Genomic DNA, 14,228 nt, shown 5'->3' on the forward strand with positions numbered 1-14,228 from the left:
AAGAAATGTGCGGCCTACAGGTCCCAGAGTGCCCTTCAGCACCTCATCGGCTGAATGGGAGAGGACACTGTAAGCGGAGCAACGCGGTGCGAACCTAGGTGAGTGATAGAATGAAAGTTAAAATAGTGCAGAGAAGGCCTAGGGTCACCCGGCTTTCCGCCTCAGGTGCCACGGAGAGCAAGAAAAGTGCAAAGTGCAACGATGGGAGACACAGAATAAAACAGCTAGTAATCAGCAGATGAAGTACAGTGCTAAAAGTCAGCAGCAGATAAAGCACAATAATTTTAAAGCAATGTTAAAATCAGCTCGTATTCCGTTCGTATTCAGCGCAATTAAAATCACTCGCCCGCACCCGGCTTCTGCCTCGGGTGTAATGGGAGAGGTGGGATCTGACCAGAGCAGCCCTCTCGCAGGGTTATAAGACGTCGCTGGCCGGCGAGAGGCAGCACCACTAGTCTGCAGCCCCGCGAGCCTGCCTACCCCCAAGATGTCCGCTGAAGAAATGAGCGGCCTGCAGGTCCCAGAGTGCCCTTCAGCACCTCATCAGCTGAATGGGTGAGGACACTGTAAGCGGAGCAATGCGGCGCGAACCTAGGTGAGTGATATAATGAAAGTTAAAATAGTGCAGAGAAGGCCTAGAGTCACCCGGCTTTCCGCCTCAGGTGCCACGGAGAGCAAGAAAAGTGCAAAGTGCAACGATGGGAGACACAGAATAAAACAGCTAGTAATCAGCAGATGATGTACAGTGCTAAAAGTCAGCAGCAGGTAAAGCACAACAATTTAAAAGCAATGTTAAAATCAGCTCGTATTCCGCTCGTATTCAGCGCAATTAAAATCACTCACCCGCACCCGGCTTCTGCCTCAGGTGTAATGGGAGAAGTGAGATCTGACCAGAGCAGCCCTGTCGCAGGGTTATAAGGCGTCGCTGGCCGGCGAGAGGCAGCACCACTAGTCTGCAGCCCCGCGAGCCTGCCTACCCCCAAGATGTCAGCTGAAGAAAAATGCGCGGTCTACAGGTCCCAGAGTGCCCTTCAGCACCTGGTCAGAACCGGTCGCTCCAGCAGCTCCAGGCCGTCCTGATATCGCATTGACCCTGCCTGCATCCTGTGCTGATATCGTATTGACTCTGCCCGCTTCCTGTGGTATGGTATCTGTGCCCCCGATCTCGCTTGCATCGTATTTGTGCCAGATTGTGCATTTTATCTCATTGACCCTGCTTTAATTAAGTATCTGTGCCAGACTGTGCCCCCGATCTCGCCCTGCATTGTTTTTGTTGTTGTTTGGTGCCATTTTGTTGTCCCAGCCCGTATCTCCACCCCGCTCCCCGCTCCCTGCCGCTGCTCCCCCGCGGCCCCACCCCCATTCCCTACAGCATCGCCGACCGATCCCCTTCCCACTCCCCACCCCGCTCCCGCCTTCCAGCTGCTCCTCCCTCGCTCCGCCCCCCTCCACTCTTCACTTAAGGCAGAGACGCATACGCGCAGCGTTCATGTGCAGCAGTAGCGCCCTATGCGCGCCAAAGGTAAGCCCGTCTACGCCCGTCCGCGCCTGGTCCGCGCCCAGCGCCAGACCCCCTGGCTCCCACAGAGGCCTTCCGCCCGCCGAACCAACAACGCCGCAACCCTCACTCCACTCAACACCGGCCGCCTCCACAACTGCTACCGAGCCAGCCTAGGACGTACCCATGGACCCTTCACCTGTCAATCCTGCAAGTTCTGCAGCATCAAGTCCCACTCTACAATCACAAACGCCAAACTGAGCTCCAACAACAACCACCTGCAGTGCATCCTGCTCAACACCCGCTCGGTCCACAGACACGCCATTGAACTATGGAACCTACTCGACACCACTTCGCCGGACATCGCCTTTCTCACGGAAACCTGGATGAACACCTCATCAGCGCCCGACATCGCCATAGCCATCCCGGATGGTTACAAGATCATCCGAAGGGACCGCATCAACCAAACAGGAGGAGGCATCACCATCGTCCACATGAACACCATCCGCATCACGACCAGCTCCGACGACACCCTCGCTGCCACCGAAAACCTTCACTTCCAGATACACACCGACCCCAAGACCACGCTCAGAGGCACCCTCATGTACAGACCCCTGGGACCCCGCACACAATTCAGTGAAGATATTGCTGACTTTGTCAGCCCACAAGCCCTCCCTTCGGAAGACTACATTCTCCTAGGGGACCTCAACTTCCACCTGGAAAATAACAACGACAACAACACCACCACCCTGCTGGATAACCTCGCCAATCTCGGACTCAAACAACTGGTGAACATCCCCACCCACTACGCCGGACACACGCTCAACCCAATCTTCTCCTCCAGCAAGCACATCTCCTTTAATCACGTCACGGGACTCCACTGGACAGACCACAGCTGCGTCCACTTTAGCTTCAGAAAGACCACGACCCACCACCACCCACAACAAGTTCCCCGCAGAAGCTGGAGCAAAATTACCACCGACCAGCTCACCACATCTCTTAACCAAAACCCTCCCGCCACATCAAAGGACCCAAATCAAGCAGCCATCAATCTCACACAGTGGATCACTCACTGCGCTAACGAACTAGCACCCTTGAAAAACCATCCCAACAAGCCTGGAAGCAAAAAAGCCTCCTGGTTCAACGACAACCTCAAGAACTCCAAAAAGAAATACTGCACCCTCGAGAAAGCCTGGCAAAGAAACCCAACCACAGACAACATGACCGCCCTCAAGAACGCCACCCGCAAACACCACCAGCTAATCCGCACCACCAAGAAATCAGCATTCAAGGATCGACTAGACAACAACGCACACAACAGCAAGGAACTCTTCAACATTGTCAAAGAACTCACCAATCCCAGCGCCGGCAACAACGACATCACTCCCTCTCAAGACCTCTGCGACTCTCTAGCCTCGTTCTTCCACAGCAAGATCGCAGACATACACAACAGCTTCGGCGACCAGCCCACTCCCCTCACCACTGAACCGAAGCCCCCCACCACCACCCTCCGCGCCTGGACCCCGATCAGCACCGAAGACACCATCTGCTTGATGAACTCCATCCACTCCGGGTCGCCAACTGACCCATGCCCCCATCACATCTTCAACAAGGCCGACTCCGTCATAGCACCCCAACTCCGGGACATCATCAATTGCTCCTTCAACACCGCTACTTTCCCAGAAAGCTGGAAACATGCCGAGCTCAGCACCCTCCTGAAGAAACCTACAGCTGACCCCACCGAACTTAAGAACTACCGCCCCATCTCGCTCCTCCCGTTCCCTGCCAAAGTCATCAAGAAGACCGTCAATAGTCAATTCACAGCCTTCCTTGAGTCTAACAGTTCCCTCCACCCCTCACAGTCCGGCTTCCGAGCCAACCACAGCACCGAAACCGCCCTCACAGCCACAGACGACATCCGAACACTGCTCGACAACGGGGAAACAGCGGCCCTCATCCTCTTGGACCTCTCCGCAGCGTTAAACACGGTCTGCCACTGCACACTTGTACAACGCCTCAGGGACGTCGGGATACAAGACAAAGCATTGGATTGGATCATCTCGTTCCTCGCCAAAAGCCTCCCCCTTTCAGATCAGAGGCCACCGAAGTCATATACGGCGTTCCACAAGGTTCATCGCTCAGCCCCACCCTCTTCAACGTCTACATGAGTCCCTTGCATCCATCGCACGCCAACACAACCTCAACATCATCTCCTACGCAGAGACACCCAGCTGATCCTCTCCCTCACCAAAGACACAACCACCGCCAAATTCAACCTACGCGAAGGGATGAAAGACGTAGCGGAGTGAAGAACAGTCGCATGAAACTGAACTCTGACAAGACGGAAGTCCTCATCCTAGGATCATCCCCCTCTGCTTGGGATGACTCATGGTGGCCCCCTGCCCTAGGCAACGCACCCAAACCAACGGACCATGCTCGCAACCTGGGATTCATCCAAGACTCCTCCCTTTCAATGACCAGACAGGTCAACGCCGTCTCTTCATCATGTTTCAACATCCTGCGCATGCTCCGTAAGATCTTCCGATGGATCCCAACTGAAACAAGGAAGTCGGTCACCCAAGCACTCATCACCAGCCGACTGGACTACGGAAACACCCTCTATGCCGGAACCACAGCCAAACTGCAGAAAAGATTTCAACGCATTCAGAACGCCTTCGCTCGGCTCATCCTAGATATACCTCACCACAACCACATATCCGGTCACCTAAGAGACCTGCACTGGCTCCCCGTCAACAAAGGTATCACGTTCCGTGTCCTCACCCACCCACACAAAGCCCTCCACGACCTAGGACCCAAATACCTCAACACTCGCCTGACCTTCTACACCCCAACCCGCCAACTACGATTGTCCAACCAATCCCTCACCGCGATTCCACGCATCCGAAGAGCCACCATGGGAGGAAGATCCTTCTCCTACTTAGCGGCCAAGACCTGGAACTCCCTGCCCAACCACCTCCACCTTACACAGAACCACCTCTCCTTCAGAAAGCAACTCAAAACCTGGCTGTTCGATCAGTGGCGAACCCCTTTCCCTTAAGCGCCTTGAGACCCTCTGGGTGAGTAGCGCAAGTCCTCATCTTAGGTACATCCCCCTCGGCATGGGATGACTCTTGGTGGCCGGTAGCCCTTGGAAAAGCACCCATCCCGACAGACCACGCACGGAACCTAGGCGTCATCCTGGATTCTTCACTCTCAATGAACAGACAAGTCAGCGCCGTATCCTCTTCCTGCTTCAACATTCTTCGCATGCTCAGAAAAACATTTCGCTGGATCCCCTCCGAAACAAGGAAAACAGTCACCCACGCTCTGGTCACGAGCCGACTCGACTACGGTAACACCCTCTACGCAGGTACCACCGCAAAACTCCAGAAGAAACTCCAACGAATCCAAAACGCCTCAGCAAGACTCATATTAGACATCCCACGCAACGAACACATCTCTGGTCACCTTAAAGACCTCCACTGGCTACCCGTCAATAAGAGGATCACCTTCCGACTGCTTACCCACGCACACAAATCACTCTACGACATCGGTCCAGAATGCCTCAACTCACGACTGTCCTTCTACACCCCCTCCCGCCAACTACGTTCTTCCAGCCAAGCCCTCGCCACTGTACCTCGCATCAACAAGACCACCATGGGAGGCATATCCTTTTCATACCTGGCTGCTAAAACATGGAACTCACTCCCCGCTTACCTTCGCCTTACCCAGAACCACCTAGCATTCAGAAAGCAACTTAAAACGTGGATATTTGACAAGTAATCCTCCTCCCCTTCCTAAGCGCCTTGAAACCCTCCGGGTATGTAGTGCGCTATATAAATTCTATGACTTGACTTGACTTGACTAAGCGGAGCAACGCAGCGCGAACCTAGGTGAGTGATAGAATAAAAGTTAAAATAGTGCAGAGAAGGCCTAGGGTCACCCGGCTTTCCGCCTCAGGTGCCACGGAGAGCAAGAAAAGTGCAAAGTGCTACGATGGGAGACGCAGCATTGCTTATGCTCCCATCCTTTCCCTATACTATGTGAAAGGCAAAATGTTATTGCCATCGATTCAGTCTTCCCTCACCTTTCAAGTTTGTCCTCGTAAGGAAGTAGGTTGTTTATCCTGAGAGGGTGGCTAAAGAGGCATCTGACTTGGCAGGTAAGTAAACTTCATGTGGTCATTTGGGGCACAGCAGTTAGCTGACCCTTTTGCACGTTTCTGCAGGTTGTCCATCTTTTCACCACTGGCTTTGGATGCCTTGGGCTGTAAAGCCAATCTGATACCCTCAACTTATCACAAACTTTATGAACATTAGATCAAAATGCCTACTTACTCTTTAGTGGACACCATCCTTTTAGGCCCGTCAACTTAAAAAAGCCCAAAACCTATTGGCTTTTCCAGTGCTTATTTATGTTGTCCAGAATAAACGATTCACACGTGGCTTCCGCTCTATGCATTACACAAATAGTTGCCTAGTGCAACCCCAGCACCAGCACCTTTTTCCAGGATCACTTAATGCTGTGTACTCCAGACCCGACCTTCACGAGAGTGGGCACTGCTCAAAATGGAAATTGCTTGGCCCTGGTCCTAGTTCTTCAAAAGCCCCTCCACAAAGACAGAAAATAAGCATGTGTCTGCCCTATTCAAGCCCTCTCCTGTATCCGCGGCTCCAGGATTGGATTGTGGTTTCATCCAGGTTAAATCGAGGCAAAGAAGGATGCTCTAGGAGAGTTACAACTCTATGTCAACTGCAACAGAAAAGTGCCCGAATAAGGTTTGGGTGACAGTATATGCCTATATGTCTTATTCCAATACTATTTTTACCCAAATCAAATACTCAAATAATTTTTTTTGTTATTCTACTGTTTCTTGGGCCATATGTATCATCATCCAGTTTTGCGATTCTCAAATAGCGATTTTTAAGAAATCGCTATTTGAGAATTGCAAATAGGTATGTATGTACAAAATTGCATTTTTTTTGTGATTTCTTAAAATTCCTTAATTGCGATTAGCAAATTGCTAATCACAAATTGAGAATAATTTCAAGGGCGCAGGGGTGTCCAAAGGACACCCTGTTGCACCCCTGACATATGCATGGGTGCACATGTGGCGAGCATACATGCCCTAAGGGCATGTATGTGCGTCACATGGCACTTTGAAAAATGCAAAAATGTGCATTTTTCATGGAATTCGCAACTTACCACCAACTAGAAGTTGGTGGTAATTTGTGATTCCTTAAGGACATTTTGCAAATTTTTTTTTGCTTCATACATTGCATTTAAGGAATCGCATAATTTGCGATTCCTTAAATGTAATTGCAAAATAAGGAATTTCAAATTTTGCGATTCCTTGTTTTGCACCAGATTTTGGTTTATACATACCATTTAGCAAATTCGCATTCACAAAGGTCGAAATTCTGCGAATTTCGGCCTTTGCGAATGCGAATTTGCTCGATACATATGGCCCTTAATGGTTGGAATTATTGGTGCAGTCGAGGCTTTCATATACTTAGCAAGGTGTCTTTTATACTTTTACTTTACATTAATAGTTGTGACAACTCAAAACTGAAAAAAACATTCAAAACTGAAAAAAACCATTCTGCTGCTCAGGAAACGCGCATTTATCTTAAGAAGAATAAATGCATTAAAAAAAGCATTGATAAAACCAAACATTTAGCGAAAGAGTCTGCCACTCCCTATATTTTGAGGCCCAGTCAAATATTAAACTGCAATAAACAGGAAAAATTCTGTCACTCAACATGACTGGCACTACAGTTATTGAATGTGCTGATCAAACACATATTGCCAAAAATAATGACTGAAGGCCTTCACACTATGTACAGCTGATCCAAAATATGAATGACACTTCAACAGAGCAATGACTGAAGGTTGTTGACACAAAACCCCTCTATGTAATGTTTTATGTATGAATGTTTTTTTTTTTTCTTTTTTATACGAATTTGGCTAACGGCTAAAAATGTCTCAAGATTAAATCACAATTAATCTTTCCCCGGAGCTCGTCTCTCTAAAGTATAAGTTGACCACGAATAGTTTGCACTTTTAAAACTTCTAAAGCTTGTGAAAGATAGGCATGAAATGAAATTACCCACATAGCAATTTGAATAAGAAATGAGGAGAACGTTTAATTATACATTGTTTCACTGGAACCTGATCAGTGCGAGCATCTCTCATTATTATGCGAAGTGGCTGGTGTCTTGTTATGTCATTAGACTCGATTTACCAGGCATCAATTTACGGCTGAATATCAGTGTTAAAACATCATTGATTAATGAGTAAGGCAGGACAAACAGGGTGAGAGGCATGCTAAAAATAACACTGACATACAACTGCTAACTAAAAGTACTGAAATTAAAGATATCTGGACAATACACATTTTAATGTGATGATACACTAGATTCATAGCGAATGTGCGTGCCTCTGTGTAGGGAAAGAGATCCATTTTGAGCAGAGGTTAAATGACTAATGACTAAGTGTCTGATTTAGAGTTTGGCAAACAAGTACTCCATCACAAACGTGAAAGATAAAGGTTCAGCCTTAATACAAGTGCCATAGGATATAATGCACTTTCAACAAGGTGGACAAGAAACCTGTAACGTTTGTGACAGAGTAACCCGTCCACCAAACTCTAAATCGGGTTCTACGCTTTTATACACGATCAAAAGAAACAACACATTTTATTTTCTGGATTGAAATGGTTTTCTTTAATTATTTTTATAATCCCCATGCCACAAAAAGTACTATGCAAAAGATACTATGCAGTTCGGGCTGGACTGTTCCCATTGGGCACAGGATCAAGACTGATTTGCATATGGCTGGGTTCAAACTGGAATGGCATGGGGAGCAAAAAAACCGAAGGATTTAGGCCCATATCTCTGTACTGGGGTGAATGTATGACATTCTGCATTCTATCCAGTAATTGTTATTTTTACAAAAAATACTATGGCATAAACCATGTACAGAAAAAGAATACAAATAAATTAGTATAGGGCCTATTTGGGCAACCAGGACTGGGACTAAATAGTAAATTATGCAGAATATGTTAGTGTCAACTAAAACGGAAAAATAATAACAGGAGGAATAAATTTAATTCTACATTTAATTCTACTGTTTCAAATTCTAACTCTATTTAATCAAAATATTCATACGTTTTAGAAACATGTAGAATACACATCTAGCAGTACTAGTGCTGTAATCAGTCACACATCAAGTGAACACTAGGGACATGATTTAGGGTTCGGTGAATGGGCCACAACCCTTATTACAAGTGCATCATACCCTAATGCACTTGTAAGAAGGCAGACGGGATATCCGTTACGTTTGTGGTGGAGAATCCATCTGCCAAACTCTAAATTAGGCCCTTTATTTGGTATCTATATGACTCTTAGTATATTGCTGCTGATTTTGTCTCATTAATAATGCCCCCTCCTAAGTAGTATAGTAAAAACAAGCCCTGAAAATACGAAAGAGTAGCACAAAATGGCACAACATCAGAAGAACTAGCCTTAGTCCAGATATGCTCCCTGCACCCATCCTGGAAATGCAAGGCAGCTGGTTGCTAGAATGTAAGACAATTCCAGAATTAGAGGAATGCAAATAGCCTCCTAAACAAGGTACCCAGGACCCACCTTAGTTCCATAAGATCATGAAAAACTCTTATGCTGGGGGGCCTTGGACATCAGAAACCCCAAACTCCTGGCAAAGGTGAGAGTGGCAGAAAGATTAGCAAAATGGACACCAGCTACAGAAAGACCTCTGCCAGGAGCTCAAAGGAGGAGATTGTAGGGCAAGTAAGACCATTGACAAACCCAGCGATGTGCAGCAGAGCACCAGACTCAGAGAGAACAGGGCCGTCCTGGGAACAGAAACCTGCCCTGGCAATTCAGTTGGACTGGTCCAGGGAAGGGGGGCTGATGGGGGCTGCTACTAAGGTATCCCAGCCATCCAGTCTCGGATGCGCGGCCGAACTTGCATTGCCACCTTGCCGAGTCTTAATCTATTCATTATCCAATTTGTCATTGTACACCATCAGATCCTCCTCAATAGTGATTAAGATCCATCCGTTGTTGCGGTTGTCTAGCTCGTTCCACGCCTCCATGCGCCTCGTGTGAGCCCACACGCAATACAAAGGTGCTATATAATTCAGGCTCGTAATGTAACCGTCCTGATGATGATCCTACTATTGTTTTAAAAGGATCGAAATGTCATCCACTAGTGAAAACAGTATGCACATTAATCCAACGTGATAAAAGAAGTGCATTAACTGTTTTTCTAAGCTTGCTACAATTATCCTTAAATTCCACAATCTACTTTTGTCTTGCCTAAAATGTTTCTGTCTAAATGTATTTGTCATGTGTTCGTGTTGGATGCAGGACTGTGTCCCATTGTATTGATGTGCTCCTATTTTTGTCTTTGACTTTATTGATTTATTAAATTAGTTGTCCGGCTGGACACTCAATATAGCATGGATTCTAGTCTATATTTATCTTATCCCTACTGTTTTGTTTAAGGATCACTGTTCGAATATGAAACTAAGAAGCACTGCTGCTGCTTTTTGCTTTTTTTCCCTTTTCTTTCATTACGGGGGAGGATATAGCAGCACTCCTTCAAAACTGCCCCCAGTAACAAAAACGCCCCCCACCACTCAAAATCCAGACCCCCCTTTCTGGCCCACGGGAAAATGCCAGGTGCCTGGTACGGCCAGTCCGGCCATGAGAGAGAACCTCCAGAGTATCCTACAATTGAATGACACCACAGCCATCATATCCTCGCCTAGGTTTTACAAATTGTTTTTTGAGTGAACGTGAACAGACAGTTCGAATTTAAGTCCTTTTCTCTACCCTGCTGAGTGCCGCAGGGGTCCTCATTGATCCCAACACTGTTTAATGCCTATGCTATGTCCCTCGCTGCTCTGATTAAATAATGTGACTTCTTTATGGTATCATATGCCGATGATACCCAGATTGTGGTTTCCTTCTCTGACTCCTCTGATAGCACTGTTCATGATTTCACGGCGGAATGCTTGCTATAGACGATTGGATAGACAAAAATTGTCTTAAATTAAATTCCAACAAAAGAGAGGTCCTCCCTTTTGGCAAAGATAACTCCCTCTGGCCACAGAATCTAGGACTGCTACTGTCACTAGCTAAGAAGGTTAGGAACTTTGGGTTTCTCAATGAAAACAAACTTGCCTTTGGAGACTAGGTTAACGCTACTATCTCTGCTACCTCCTACACACTTAAGTGAGAGAAAGATATTCTTCCTTACATCCCTCTGCCTCTGCAGAAAACAGTGGTGACAACATTGGTACTATCAAACCTGAATTACTGCAAAAGGCTTTATCTTAACATGCAAGCTCAGTTTGTAAACAAGCTGCAGACCAGAATGTGGCCACTAGGCTTCTGGCCAGAATTCCCAAGTTTGTCTGCCAAATCAGCTCTAGGGAAGCTTCACTGACTCCCTATCAGAGTCAGTTTTAAAGCACTGTGTATCACCTTGAGGTCTCTGCACACCATGGCCCAAAGTACCTTAAAAACAGGTTTAAATGGTATCTGCCGGAGAGGCTCCTCCTTTTAAGTGTGGCAAATACATTGCGATTCAAAAGTTCAAGCGCGCCTACTGGGGCGGTGGGAGCTTTGTGACAGGGGCCTCAAAACTGTGGAACTCTCTGCCTCGCACATTAAATCTCAGACGGACCTCCTGTCTTTTTAAAACGCTCTGAAAACATGGCTTTTCACCTATTAATTCATCTTCATATGCTCCGCAACCCAGCAGCGCCTAGATGCCTCTGGGCACTTGTTTGCGCTATATAAAATTATATAACAAAACATAACAATAAAGCATGACAGCTGTCACCAGGATCTTCAAATGTGGTGGTAAAAATGATTCAAGGCAAACCCAAACTGTAGAAATATTAGGGCCAGTACGAGTGATGGAGCAAGGACTCGTGAAAAAAAAGAGACCTGCTTGGATGCAATCTTCTCATGTAACTACTTACCTCATACTTAAAATTGTGTTGTGAAAATAACATGCATTTACACGACATATATTAGTAAGAACTAAACTTGCCTATGTGTTTTACTAACCAGTATCTCGAGAGTGATGCTAAGATGGCCACTAACTGAAATTCTTTAGTGCGCATGTGTCTACTGTATCTACTTAGTATGACGTATCTATTGCTTGGAGGGAACTTTCTGCATTTGCGCAGTAGTTAACTAGATGGCCACTTGAAACTCACATGTTTGCCACCCGCTTGCTGAAAAACTAAATCCCGCTATTCTACTAATGCTAAGGCGGGAAGAGTGATAATAAGTAAATGGGAGTAGAGTAGGGATAGGTGGTATACAGTGAAACTATTTATTTTTGGTTTTAACATTTGTCTTTTTGACTCTTTCAATAGTGTTTATTTTGGCCTGCAGTTGTGAACCAAAGTCTATTCCCTCCCGTTCTCCTACGCATGCGTGGTGCAACCTAGCTGGACGACGCCATGTCAACTTGAACATCGGCCAAGGCTGCAAACTGTTACTTTCATGGGAACCAGAATGACTGTCCACTGAAATGCCTGAGAACTACTATTTTTTTTCTCTAATATGTGACAATTACATTGTGTATGCGGGTGAGAATAAAGACTGATGTAATATTAATTAAGAAGTTGGATTTTAAACCAAGAACTGAAAGAAAATAATTGGAAATAAGCATGGTGTGAAGATCACCTCCCATTGCCTGTCCAATCAGAGTTAGGAGTTTCATAAATTTGAAACATTAATGGGTGATACAAGCATACAGAAAAGTATAATTCAGGTAGCATTAGTTAGTTAGGAAGTTAGAGACCGGGATGCTGTCCGAGAGCATAGAGAAGTCCCAGACTGAGATGCTGAAGAAAATCTAATTACTGGACCAATTACAATAGTTTATTAAAAAAAACGAAACAAAAAATAAAGTGGGGGTTTCAGACTGTCCAGATGAGTGCTCAGCACATCAGGAATGCAGGTACAAGGGAGGGAGGGACATAGAGAGACTGTTTTCATCGTTGTACTCATACTCTCTCCAGTGCTTCCAACATGATGATGCTGTTTCGTCGGATTCCACCATTCCGATGGTGTTCTGCTGGCCTCCAGCTGCCATCTCTATAGTTTTGTCAATCACAAGATTCATGAAGGGGTCAAAGCCTCGCAAAATGCCCTGGACATGCCGACCGCCGTTTAACTTTAATGACAGCTTCTTGTCCATGAACCCCTGGCTCTACGCTCCCTTGTATCCCTAGAGCTCATATCCACTGGCTCCTCCTGTGTGCTCGGATTCTCCGACCCATTTCACTGAACCAATTATCCCAAGCAAATTCATTTAGAAGATGATCGCAGAAGAATCCTAAGGAGGAAGAGTGTCAAAGAGGGGAGCTACGCAAGCGTCAGGGATAGAGACGTCTCCTGTCGTGTTCTGATTCCTGTCCTAATTCCTGTCCTGAAGCCTTTGTTTGCCTGACCTTTCCTGAGGGACCCTGACCAATTCCTAGGGCTGGGAGTTGGTTTTCACACCAATCTAGGTAATTATATCTACATCTGTGTATGCGCTTATGTGCTTTTCTCTCTGTCCTCTCCCTTTCATGCCAAGTCATTTCAATGTATGATTGAACATATCTTAATTGATTATTTGAATCTTCCTTCCTGTGAGAGACAGAGTTTGCTCTGTGCTGTGTAAGTGATTCACAAGAATTTAATCTGAGATAAAAATTTAAAAGACATCCCATCTCTGTGATCATTTATTTATTTATTTATTTATTTTTTGTATTCCTCATATACCATAGTGGGCGTTCTAGATGGGAAATCCCAACCTCTCTACCCTGATCTAGATTTTCCGGCTTCGGTGTTTAAGATCCATGGGGAGAGAGAAGAGTGTGACCCTCCAGCAGCTACTGTTATCTTAATCCACTCCATTTCACACTACCTTGGTGACCCTGTGTTACTTTGGAGGAAAAGAACCAAGAGTGCTCAGGTGAAATCATTGGAATACCATCATCTGTTCCGCCAAGCCGCAAGGGCCGCCCAGACCTTACCATAGCTTGTACTGTCGCATGCCACGTCGGATTCACCTATACAGATGATGTTTCAGGCATTCTGTAAAATTAGGGGCATTTACATCTTTCCAGGACCTACATATTTCTCGTCTTGCCAGGATGATAACATAAAAGATAAATTTGGACCACATGTCATTAGAATGATAGTCTGTATCCAATCCAAACAAGATAATCCCTGGGGAATCCACCAGTTGTATATGTAGTACATCAACCAAGAATTCCTGTACTTTAGTCTAATAGCTTATTATCATTGGGCAATCCACAAACATATGGAAGTCATCGGCTGCAGGTTTTACACACCTGGGGCAGTAGTGCTCTAAGCCAGTGATCTTGGTAAAAAAAATTCCGTGAAATATATGCTCTGTACATAGTATAGAGATGGTTTCTTTTAAGAGGGGCTGATTTGACCACTGTGTGCAGCATAGTGAAAGAACCCACAAACAGGTCCTTTATGTTGTTAAGATTTAAACTAGTAACATTACCCCACAATTTTTGGAGTTTGGGTTCTGTCACTTCCTATGCCTCGATCATGGCCCAGTACCAAAAAGATACCTCCCTCTTCCATCCACCCTTCCTCAGTACTGAGTCAAACTTTGGATTAGATGTATCAAAATCCCAGGATATAGTTTCCCACCA

The 14,228-nt window shown here is 46.0% G+C and overlaps 1 pseudogene; it reads right to left on the reverse strand.

The window, feature by feature from the left end:
* Window positions 1-12,524: 12,524 nt before the first annotated feature.
* On the reverse strand, window positions 12,525-12,748 carry LOC147727889 (small nuclear ribonucleoprotein G pseudogene; annotated as a pseudogene).
* Between the last annotated feature and the right edge of the window lie 1,480 nt (window positions 12,749-14,228).

The sequence above is a fragment of the Lissotriton vulgaris genome, chromosome 3_1 (genome assembly GCF_964263255.1).
Source record: "Lissotriton vulgaris chromosome 3_1, aLisVul1.2, whole genome shotgun sequence".
Lineage (NCBI taxonomy): Eukaryota > Metazoa > Chordata > Amphibia > Caudata > Salamandridae > Lissotriton > Lissotriton vulgaris.